General features: G+C 43.1%; 1 protein-coding gene across 2 annotated transcripts in view; it reads right to left on the bottom strand.

Moving 5' to 3' along the window:
- The window catches only part of LOC134355557 (alpha-1,3-mannosyl-glycoprotein 4-beta-N-acetylglucosaminyltransferase C-like), a 144,980-nt gene that overhangs the window by 101,712 nt on the left and 32,156 nt on the right, over nt 1–11,112 (bottom strand). The window lies entirely within an intron of this gene.

Genomic DNA, 11,112 nt, shown 5'->3' with positions numbered 1-11,112 from the left:
TGGTGCGCAAAGGCGATGTGCAGTCCAACAGCAATTGTCTTAGTTTGCTTTTCCTGCGATCACAAGACCCTGTTGCACATTGTTAATGTGGAATGCTGCAAGTCTGTTTCACTGATTTATTGCCGGATGGCAGGCATGGACTGTGGGGGAGCTCTGTGGTCTCGATCGTGGTGAGGACCAGGCCTTGGGCTGTGGTGTCACCGTTTTCAGCTGCCCAGAAAGGAGGTGTTGGTGTGCTCCACCGGAGGCCGTGTGGCATGGCATCCAAGCTGGAGTTGGTGCTGTCCCCAGTATTTGCTCAGTCAAAGACCAGCTGTATTGTGTTTGTTTACAGACTGCCGCAACATTCATGGACTCAGAGTCTTGAACTATATTTTTTGTGTGACTGTGTTCTTGCTGTCCTATATGTGACTTATGCCATGTGTGACTGTTGGTACTGTGTTTTGTACCTTGGCCTTGAAGTAATGCTGTTCCCGTTGGCTGTATTCATGGGTATTCCGTATGGTTGAATGACAATTAACTTGAACTTGATTGTCCTCTGGGGCCAAGGTGCAAGACAAAAGGAGGATGTTTTGTTTAGCTGTATACATGTGTATAGTTGAATGGCAGTAAACTTGAACTTGAACTCTTTTTTCCCTGCAGTCCAGTCCCTTCCCACCTACATCCGTGACACCTCACACACTCTTGATCTTTGAGGATTTCAGGTTCCCTGGCCCCTATCTTATTTTCACTATGGACATCCAGTCCCTATACAGCTCCATCCCCCACCAGGAAGGCCTCAAAGCTCTCCATTTCTTTCTGGACACCAGACCCAACCAGTTCCTCTACACCACCACTCTCTCCTGCCTAGCAGAACATGTCCTCACTAAATAATTTCTCCTTTGGCTCCTCCCACTGCCTTCATACAAAAGGGGTAGCCATGGGTACTCGCATGGGTCCCAGCTATGCCTGCCTATTTGTCTGCAATGTGAAACAGTCCATGTTGCAAACCTACACTGTCCTGCACTTTTCCTATGCTACATCGATGACTGCATTGGTGCTGCTTTCTGCATCCATGCTGAACTCGTTGACTTTATCCACTTTGCCTCCAAACTTCCACCCTGTCCTCAATTCATAGAAACATAGAAAACCTATAGCACAATATAGGCCCTTCAGCCCATAGTGCTGTGCCAAATATGTACCTATTTTAGAAATTACCTAGGGTTACCCATAGCCCTCTATTTTTCTAAGCTCCAGTACCTATCCAGGAGTCTCTTAAAAGGCCTTATCGTATCTGCCCCCACCACTGTCACCAGCAGCCCATTCCATGTACTCACCACACTCTGCATAAAAAAAACTTACCCCTGACATCTCCTCTGTACCTGCTTCCAAGCATCTTAAAACTGTGCACACTCGTGTTAGCCACTTCAGCCCTGGGAAAAAGCCTCTGGCTATCCACATGATCAATGCCTCACCTGGTCCATTTCGGACACTTACCTCCCCTTTCTCGATCTCACTGTCTCTATCTCCAGAGACAACTTATCCACTGATGTCCATTATAAACCAATGGACTCTCACAGCTACCTAGACTACACCTCGTCCCACCCTGCTACTTGTAAAATGCCATCCCCTTCTCTCAATTCCTCCGTCTCTGCCGTATCTACTCTCAGGATGAGGCTTTTCATTCTAGAATGAAGGAGATGTCCTTCTTTTTCGAAGAAAGGGGTTTCTCTTCCTCCATCATCAACACTGCCTCAACTGCATCTCATCTACTTCATGCACATCTGCTCTTACCTCATCCTCCACCACCCTACCAGGGATAGGATTCTTCTCATCCCCATCTACCACCCCACCAGTCTCCACATCCAGCACATAATTCTCTGCAACTTCCTCCACCTCCAACTGGATCCCACCAGTAAACACATCTTTCCCTCCCATCTACTTTCTGCAGGGATCGCTCTCTATGCGATTCCCTTGTCCATTTGTCCCTCCCCTCTGATCTCCCTCCTGGTACTTACCCTTACAAGCAGAACAAGGTGCTACACCTCTTCCCTCACTACTATTCAGAGCCCCAAACAGTCCTTCCAGGTGAGGCATCACTTCATTACGTTTACTGCTCCCGCTGTGGTCTCCTGTATATTGGTGAGACCTGACGTAGGTTGGGAGACCGCTTCGCTGACTGTTTATGCTCCACCTGCCAGAACAAGCGGGATCTCCCAATGCCCACCCATTTTAGTTCCACTTCCTATTCCCATTCTGATATGTCACATGGCTTCCTCCACTGTCGGGATAAGGCCACACTTAGGTTGGAGGAACAACACTTTATATTCCATTTGGGTAGCCTTCAATCTGATGGCATAAACATCTATTTTTTTCAACATTCAGCAATGCCTGCTCCCCATCACCATTACCCATCCCCTTGTCCCTCTCTCATGTTATTTCCTTGCCAACCCATTGCTTCCCTCTGGTGCCCCGTCCCCCACTTCTCCTTTCTTCAATCAATTTCCTAGCTCTTTACTTCATCCCTCCCCCTCCAAGTTTCACCTATCGCCTGGCGTTTCTCTCTCCCCTCCGCCACCTTTCAAATCTACTCCTCAGCTTTTGTTTTCCTCCAGTCCTGCCGACAGGTTTCGGCCTGAAACGTCAACTGTACTTTATTCCACAGATGCTTCCTGGCCTGCTGGGCTCTCCAGCATTTTGTGTGTGTTGCTCAGATTTGCAGCAGCTGCAGATTTTCTCTTGTTTGTGATTTGAACTTGAACTTGAACTCGACTCAGTGGGCCAAAGGGCCTGTATCCATGTTGTGTTGGTCCATAACTCTAATGTCTGATGCACCTGACGCTCGCTTGGCAATACACAAGAGCACCTGCTTTAACCCTGTGCTCAAGTCCCTCAGTCAGGTTATGAATCCTCCACTTTATGGTTAAGCCACAAGACCATTACCCCCAAAGTCATGACCAACGCTGTACAGAAATCAGCTGACTTAATACTACAGCTGTTCAAGATGACATTCTGGAAAATGCAACGGTTATGTAAGCATGCTTGCATTGCAGGCTGTTTAAGTACATTTATGGTCAAAGTTACTTGGCTGAAAGCTGGTTAACTGTAGTACTTCTCAGTATTTCTGCAGACCTCTCACAGTTGCACTTCATTCGTTTGACCTCCTCAATATGGGCACTCAGAGTTGTCTTGAATACCAAGCTCATCACGATCTAGCTTTATTACGTATTTGACATAATCTGATTTATCTTGTGGGTAACAACTGATGCAATGATATATGACCATTTGAATTTCCGTCAAGACACCAAGATCAAATCTTTTGGATCATTTTCAATAGTTTTGTCTTTCAGCTAATAAGTTTTCTTTTCTCTAGGAAATAATTTACTAAAATGTTAAATTAATTTATATGTACTGAGCTTGTCAAATGAGGGACAATGGAGGTGAACTTTGTCATGAGTGGAAAGATGGCCAAAAGCTAATAGATCTGCCTAATTAAATCGTATCAGTGACATATAAGGGCAGCATTCAGAATGGACTGGCAATTCTACTTCACCTGTTCTGTGCTACTGACTGGAAGAATTGTGTCTCTTAGTTCTCCACAGGAAATCCTTTGTCTCATGGTATGTGAGAGAGTGTTCTCGATGTTACTGAAAAGCATTGTAATGTCTCACGTATTTTCGAGGCAGATAAACTTTGTTTCTTTCTCTGAACCATGCAGGTCAATTGTCAGCAAGCACTTTTTGTTTGAAATGCTGAACATCTGCACAGCACACGAAGCAATATAACCAACATGCTTGAATGTTGGAAAATCTCTCTCCCTGGGATTCTGATGACAGAACAATTCCTAGGGCTTGTCACTGAGACTTCAAAAATTGGTTTCAAAATCACACGAGCTGTAGGAGAATTTGTTCATGGATGGTGTAGCTTACAAGAGTATATTTAATTGTACCTGTTTTTCAATTTTCTGCAAGTACTATTCCCTGGGTAATAAAAACTGCCTCTAAGAATCCCTGGCAACATTTTATTACAGTATGGAATATTCAGAAACATCTGAGATACATTTCTCAATTCAAACCAAGCAATAATGTTTCATTAATAAGACGAAATAAGGGATTTAGGACCACCAGTGCACCATTCAACACTTGAGGCCTATTTTGCCATTCACTTTAATCACAGTTGATTTCTGTACTTGAACGTGTTTAAACTTCTGTGGAACCAAATCTCTTGATACACTCACCAAAACAAAAATCTGATTCTACACTTGAAAGATTAAATTGACCCGGCGTAAGGAGATCCTGGCAAACAAGGCTCAACACCTTTATCTTTAACCATTACCCTGTGCCCCTTTCTCCTGCAACGTCACATTAAAAGAGCTAGTTCATTTCTTTGCTGTAAGGATCACAATTACATACGTTACTCCTTCCATCCATAGGTTCATAGGTTAATTGGCCATGGTAAATTATCTGTAGCGTGTAGGGAAGTGGTAGAATTTGGGGAATGGATAGGAATATGGGGCAATAAAATGAGAGCAGAGTAGCGGAAGTGTAAGCAGATGTTTGGTTACTAGTGCACACTCAGTAGACTACAGGGCCTGCTTTCCTACTGGATGACACTGAGCATTTCCACTTTGCTTCTACTTCCTAAAAACAGTCCATTCATCTCTTCCACAGTTGCCTCTCAAATCCCCTCAGTCTAAGATTTTGCCATGCCCACAGCACCAAGTTTATCCTGGTTACTCGGGCAAAGGTACAATGGAAAGGATGAAGGAGGAATTTATTTTTCCAAAGGGTGGAATTCTCTGCCACAGCTGGCTGTGAAGGCCAAATTATTTGGTATATTTAAAGTGGTGGTTGATAGGTTTTTGATGAGTAAGGGCGTCAGTAAGGGGATGGGAGGCAGGAGAATGAGTTTGATAGGGATCATAAATCAGCCATGATGGATTGACGGAGAATGCCCAATGGATCAAATGGCCTAATTCTGCTCTTATATCTTATGGTCTTATGGAAAAATCCACCGCGGGTTCAAAACATTGACCCAACCTTCTCTAAAGCCATTCCCCTTGGTTTGTCTCTGCTGCACTGTTAAATTAGGTTTCATTTTTGCCTCTTCCAGCTAAGCTACCTCCTCCCTCAGGTAGGTCATCCCAATTATGTTCTGAAATATCACTCTTTCACCTTGTGCTTTCAGGTTTGGAGGGGGAAGACTGACAGATCCACTTGGGTATGCAAAGTTGATGAGGATCAGCATGGATTTATAATATGAACATCTTGTAGAAATAAGATACAAAGTAGGCTGAATAATCCACAGGACATTTAACAATGTTTCAGATACAGTAAGTGGAAGCCTGAAAGGAAAATACAAAGAAATTAGACTTTGATAGTGAATTGCTTGGGAGGCAGGATATAAACAGCAAGGTAATTTATATGCAGTGAATTTAACAGGTTGTGATTAGTGACGCCCTTCAAGAATTTCTACTGGTTTATTTGCTTTTCAACACCTTTCTTACAAACTCAAGATGTGAAATTACAGTGGATTCTGGTTAATTGAGCCGTCAGTAATTGGCACATCTACTTATTTGAGATAACTCTTAAAGTACAAAAGCTATTTGAGTGAATAGTCAAGATTCCCTTTGTTTATTGGGGACACTATGCTGCTTAATTCTGGTATGGAAGGGCCACTGCCCAGGATCGGAAACTCAGACAGCTGCATCATGGGCACTAGTCAACCCAGCATCCAGCAGGTCTTCAGAAGGTGCTGTGGCAAAAAGGTGGTATCCATCATTATGTACCCCTATCACCCAGAACATGCCCTGTTCTCCTTGCTACTATCAAGGAGGAGGTACAGAAGCCTAAAGACAAAGACTCAATTTTCCAGGAGCAGCTTTTTCCTCTGCCATTAGATTTCTGAATGGACAGTGAACCCATAAACACCACGTCGGTATTTTCCCCTTTCATTTTGCATTACTTATTTAATTTTCTTTTCTATATATTTGCATCATATTGCAATTTATCATTTTTATTATTATGTATTGCATTGTACTGCTGCCGCAAAACAAACTTCATGTCATATGCCGCTGATATTAAACCGGATTCTGATCAATCAGGACAGGAGACTGTTGCTTAACAGTTTCTAATTAGCGTCAGTAGTATGCAGTTGTGTGGCTATTAGACACTACACCATGCTTAGAGAGAACAGTTTTTATATAGAGTCACTTCCATGTGTTTGTGTTGAAATGGCAGCCAATGGTGGGGAATAAGCAATAAGACAATTCCAAACTGTTTTACTCACTGTGGTTTCAAGCATTCAGGCTTGGAGATGCCAAAAATGGCCCAGAGTGAAAATGAAACAGTCTCACTAAAAGTTAGCAACTACAATTAATTTGAGAGTATCGACAATCATCTTGAATGCTACAATGAAAATGAAGATATGGAGGATACAATAGGTGAAAGCATTTTTTGAAGGCAGTCTACCTCCACTAGATGTCTGTACTGATTTTGTTCATTTATAGAATGCAGCAGCATATGGGTTGCGCTTGAATCTGAGGGGGACCAATATCCTGGCTGGGAGGTTTGCTAAGGCTATCGGGGAGAGTTTAAACTAGGATTGCTGAGGGGTGGGAACCAAACTGAAGAGACAGAGGAAGAGGCGGTTGGCTCACAAATAGAGAAAGCATGGAGACAGTGTGAGAGGGAGAATAGGCAGGTGAAAGAGAAGAGACATGCTCAGACCAATGGTTTGAGATGTGCCTATTTTAATGCAAGGAGTATTATGAACAAGTGTGGGCATGTGGCCAAATGGTTAAGGCATTGGACTAGCTACCTGAAGGTCCTGAGTTCAAGCCCCAGCTGAGGGAACGTGTTGTGTCCTTGAGCAAGGCACTTAATCACACATTGCTCTGTGACGACACTGGTGCCAAGCTGTATGGGTCCTAATGCCCTTCCCTTAGACAACATTGGTGTCATGGAGAGGGGAGACTTGCAGCATGGGCAACTGCTGGTCTTGCCCAGGCCTGTGTCCTGGAGAGTGAAGACTTTCCAGGGGCAGATCCATGGTCTCGCAAGACTAAGGGATGCCTTTAAATTATGAACAAAGCGGATGAGCTTAAAGCGTGGATCAGTACTTGGAGCTATGATGTTGTGGCCATAGAATCGGATGGCTCAAGGACAGGAATGGTTACTTAAGAGTGCCAGGCTTTAGATGTTTCAGAAAGGATAGGGAGGGAGGCAAAAGAGGTGGGGGTGTGGCACTGCTGATCAGAGATAATGTCATGGCTGCAAAAAAGGAGGAAGTCATGGAGGGATTGTCTACTGAGTCTCTGTGGGTGGAAGTTAGGAACAGGAAGGGGTCAATCACTCTACTGGGTGTTTTTTATAGACCACCCAATAGTAACAGGGATATCGAGGAGCAGAGAGGGAGACAGATTCTGGGAAGGTATAATAATCACAGGGTCATCGTGATTGGGAGATTTTAATTTCCTTCAATATTGATTGGCATCTTCCTAGAGCAAGGAGTTTAGATGGGGTGACACAATATATAGATAAGCCTACAAGAGGAGAGGTTGTACTTGACCTGGTACAGTATTGGGAAATGAACCTGGTCAGGTGTCAGCATAAATTGGGAACAGATTATCTCAGGGAAATGTATGGCAGAAAAGTGGCAAATGTTCAGGGGATATTTGCATGGCATTCTGCATAGGTACGTTCCAATGAGACAGGAAAAGGATGGTAGGGTGCAGGAACCATGGTGTACAAAGGCTGTTGAAAATCTAGTCTAAATGAAAAGAAGAGCGTACAAAAGGTTAAAAAAACTAGGTAATGATAAAGATCTAGAAAATTGTAAGGCTAGCAGGAAGGAGCTTAAAGAATGAAATGAGTAGAGCCAGAAGGCGCCATGAGAAGGTCTTGGCAGACAGGATTAAGGAAAATCCCAAGGCATTCTACAAGTAAGTGAAGAGCAAGAGGATAAGACATGGGAGAATAGGACTAATCAAGTGTGACAGTAGAAAAGTGTGTATGGGACCGGAGGAGATAGCAGAGTTACTTAATGAATACTTTGCTTTAGTATTCACTACGGAAAAGGACCTTGGCAATTGTAGGAATAACTTACAGCAGACTGAAAAGCTTGAGCATATAGATATTAAGAAAGAGGATGTGCTGGAGCTTTTGGAAAGCATCAAGTTGGATGAGTCACCAGGACCGGATGAGATATGTACCCCAGGCTACTGTGGGAGGCGAGGGAGGAGATTGCTGATCCTCTGGCAATGATCTTTGCATCATCAATAAGGACAGGAGAGGTTCCGGAGGATTGGAGGGTTGCAGATATTATTCCCTTATTTGAGAAAAGGAGTAGAGATAGCCCAGGAAATTATAGACCAGTGAGTCTTACTTCAGTGGTTGGTAAGTTGATGGAGAAGATCCTGAGAGGCAGAATTTATGAACATTTGGAGAGGCATAATATGATTAGGAATAGTCAGCATGGCTCTGTCAAAGGCAGGTCATGCCTTACAAGCCTGATTGAATTTTTCTGAGGATGTGAATAAACACATTGATGAAGGTAGTGCAGTAGATGTAGTGTATAAGGATTTCAGCACGGCATTTGATAAGGTACTCCATGCAAGGCTTATTGAGAAAATAAGGAGGCATGGGATCCAAGGGGATCTTCCTTTGTTGATCAAGAACTAGCTTGCCCACAGAAAGCAAAGAGTGGTTGTAGATGGGTCATATTCTGCATTGAAATCAGCGATCAGTGGTGTGCCTCAGGGATTTGTTCTGGGACCCCTTCTCTTCGTGATTTTTTATAAATGACATAGATGAGGAAGTGGAGGGATGGGTTTGTAAATTTGCTGATGACACAAAGGTTGGGGGTGTTGTGGATAGTGTGGAGGGCTGTCAGAGGTTACAGCAGGACATTGATAGGATGCAAAACTGGGCTGAGAAGTGGCAGATGGAGTTCAACCCAAACAAGTGTGAGGTTGTTCATTTTGGTCGATCAAATATGATGGCAAAATATAGTATTAATGGTAAGACTCTTGGTAGTGTGAAGGATCAGAGGGATCTTGGGGTCCGAGTCCATAGGACACTCAAAGCTGCTGCACAAGTTGACTGTGTGGTTAAGAAGGCATACGGTGCATTGGCCTTCAACAACTGTGGGATTGAGTTCAGCCGTAATGTTACAACTTTATAGGATCCTGGTCAGACCACACTTGGAGTACTGTGTTCATTTCTGGTCACCTCACTATAGGAAAGGTGCGGAAACTATAGAAAGGGTGGAGAGGAGATTTACAAAGATGTTGCCTGGATTGGGAGCATGCCTTATGAGAATAGGTTGAGTGAACTTGGCCTTTTCTCCTTGGAGTGATGGAGGATGAGAGGTGACCTGATAGAGGTGTATAAGATGATGAGAGGCATGGATTGTGTGGATAGTCAGAGGCTTTTTTCCCAGGGCTGAAATGGCTAACACGAGAGGGGACAGTTTTAAGGTGCTTGAAAGTAGGTACAGAGGGGATGTCAGGGGTGAGTTGTTTTTTCAAAAAATATGAAGAGTGAGTGCGTGGAATGGGCTGCCGGCGATCGTCATGGAGGTGGATACAATAGGGTCTTTTAAGAGCCTCCTGGATAGGTACAAGGAGCTTAGAAAAATAGAGGGCTATGGGTAACCCTGGGTAATTTCTAAAGTAAGTACATGTTCGGTACAGCATCATGGGCCGAAGGGCCTGTATTGTGCTGTAGATTTTCTTTGTTTCTATGTTTCATACACCGGATAAATTCCTCAGTCAATAACTATCAGGAACTAATACAGTTTTATACTGTAATAGTATTGGTAGTGTTCTAATTTGTTACGATTTTGATTTAAGTATATAATTTGATATTCAGTTAAACAATACTTTGTCTTTCTTATGCCTATTTAACTATTTCCATGAAACTTAAGTTAATTGGTGCAACTACTTAGTTGTCTCCCAATTAACCAGAAACCATGCTACATACTTACATTTATATCAAGTTTACCAGCACAATAGTGGCGATGGGAAAAGAAAAATGGTAATTAAGTGGGAGGCAAAAACTGCGGCAGATGGAGCTGAATGTAATAACTGTTAAATCATCTACATTGGGGTCAAGAAAGCCAGGTCGGAGGATTTTCTCGATAATGAATGGTTTGGTATTGCAGATCAGCAGTGAGTCTGAGGACTCCAAATATGGAATTTTAGAAAAAATTGTGAGTAGTGCAGAATATAATAGAAAGCATATTGGACTTTATCTGTAGAGTGCTGGATTAAAAAGAAATGAAGCAGATGAAACTGGAACCGGGAGATAATATGATGGTTAGGCTCCACTGAGAACACTGCAAACATTTTGGATGGTGTCCTTCAGGAAGGAGGGGATGCATTGTAAATTTGTCAACTTGAAAGCAGGAGGACTAAAAAGTAAAACTGATCTCTGCTGATGACGTAAATCTGTACGTGGGTCATACCTGTTCTGTCAGTTCTAGCAACGTCAATTCCTCGTCATTGAAAGTGTGGTAGCAAATGTCTGTAAGGAGTTTGTTTGTTATCCCTTGACCATGTGGGTTTCCTCCAGGTGCTCTGGTTTCTTCCTACATTTCAATGACACACAGGGTTAGTTAATTTAATTGGTCAGATGGGTGTGATAGGACAGCAGGGGCTCATTGGGCCAGAAGGGCCTGTTTGCATGCGGTATCTCTAAGTAAATAAATAATGTCTTCTTATTCTTCAACCATGGTAGCCCAGAAGTCCCTTTTTAGACCCAGTGATGATAAAAGATACTTTCACACATTTCCAATGTGTGGTGGAAATCTGATATACCTTCCAGTAAAAGTATGTTGAGGCGTTTTGCACTGAAAACTTAGAATATGGCCATCATAGATTTGTTAGTCCAGAGTACAAGATCATACAATCAAAATGGGTATTTGGAATTAAAATGCACATCAGCAATAATATAACTGGGTCTTCAGGCGACTCTCCTGTTTTTGTCTCTTCCACCTAGTTTCTGATCACAAAATGTAATCTTGAAATATAAGGAGGCCTTCTCTGTGACTTCCCAAAAACAAAGTCTTAGCCCTCAGTGAATCAGTGGAACAGACTGTTCAGTTTGGCTGACCAGCACCATGTTCAATGAA

Source organism: Mobula hypostoma, chromosome 13 (assembly GCF_963921235.1).
Source record: "Mobula hypostoma chromosome 13, sMobHyp1.1, whole genome shotgun sequence".
NCBI lineage: Eukaryota > Metazoa > Chordata > Chondrichthyes > Myliobatiformes > Myliobatidae > Mobula > Mobula hypostoma.
Note: the sequence above shows the minus strand (reverse complement) of the source record. Positions and strands in the feature narration are given on the sequence as shown.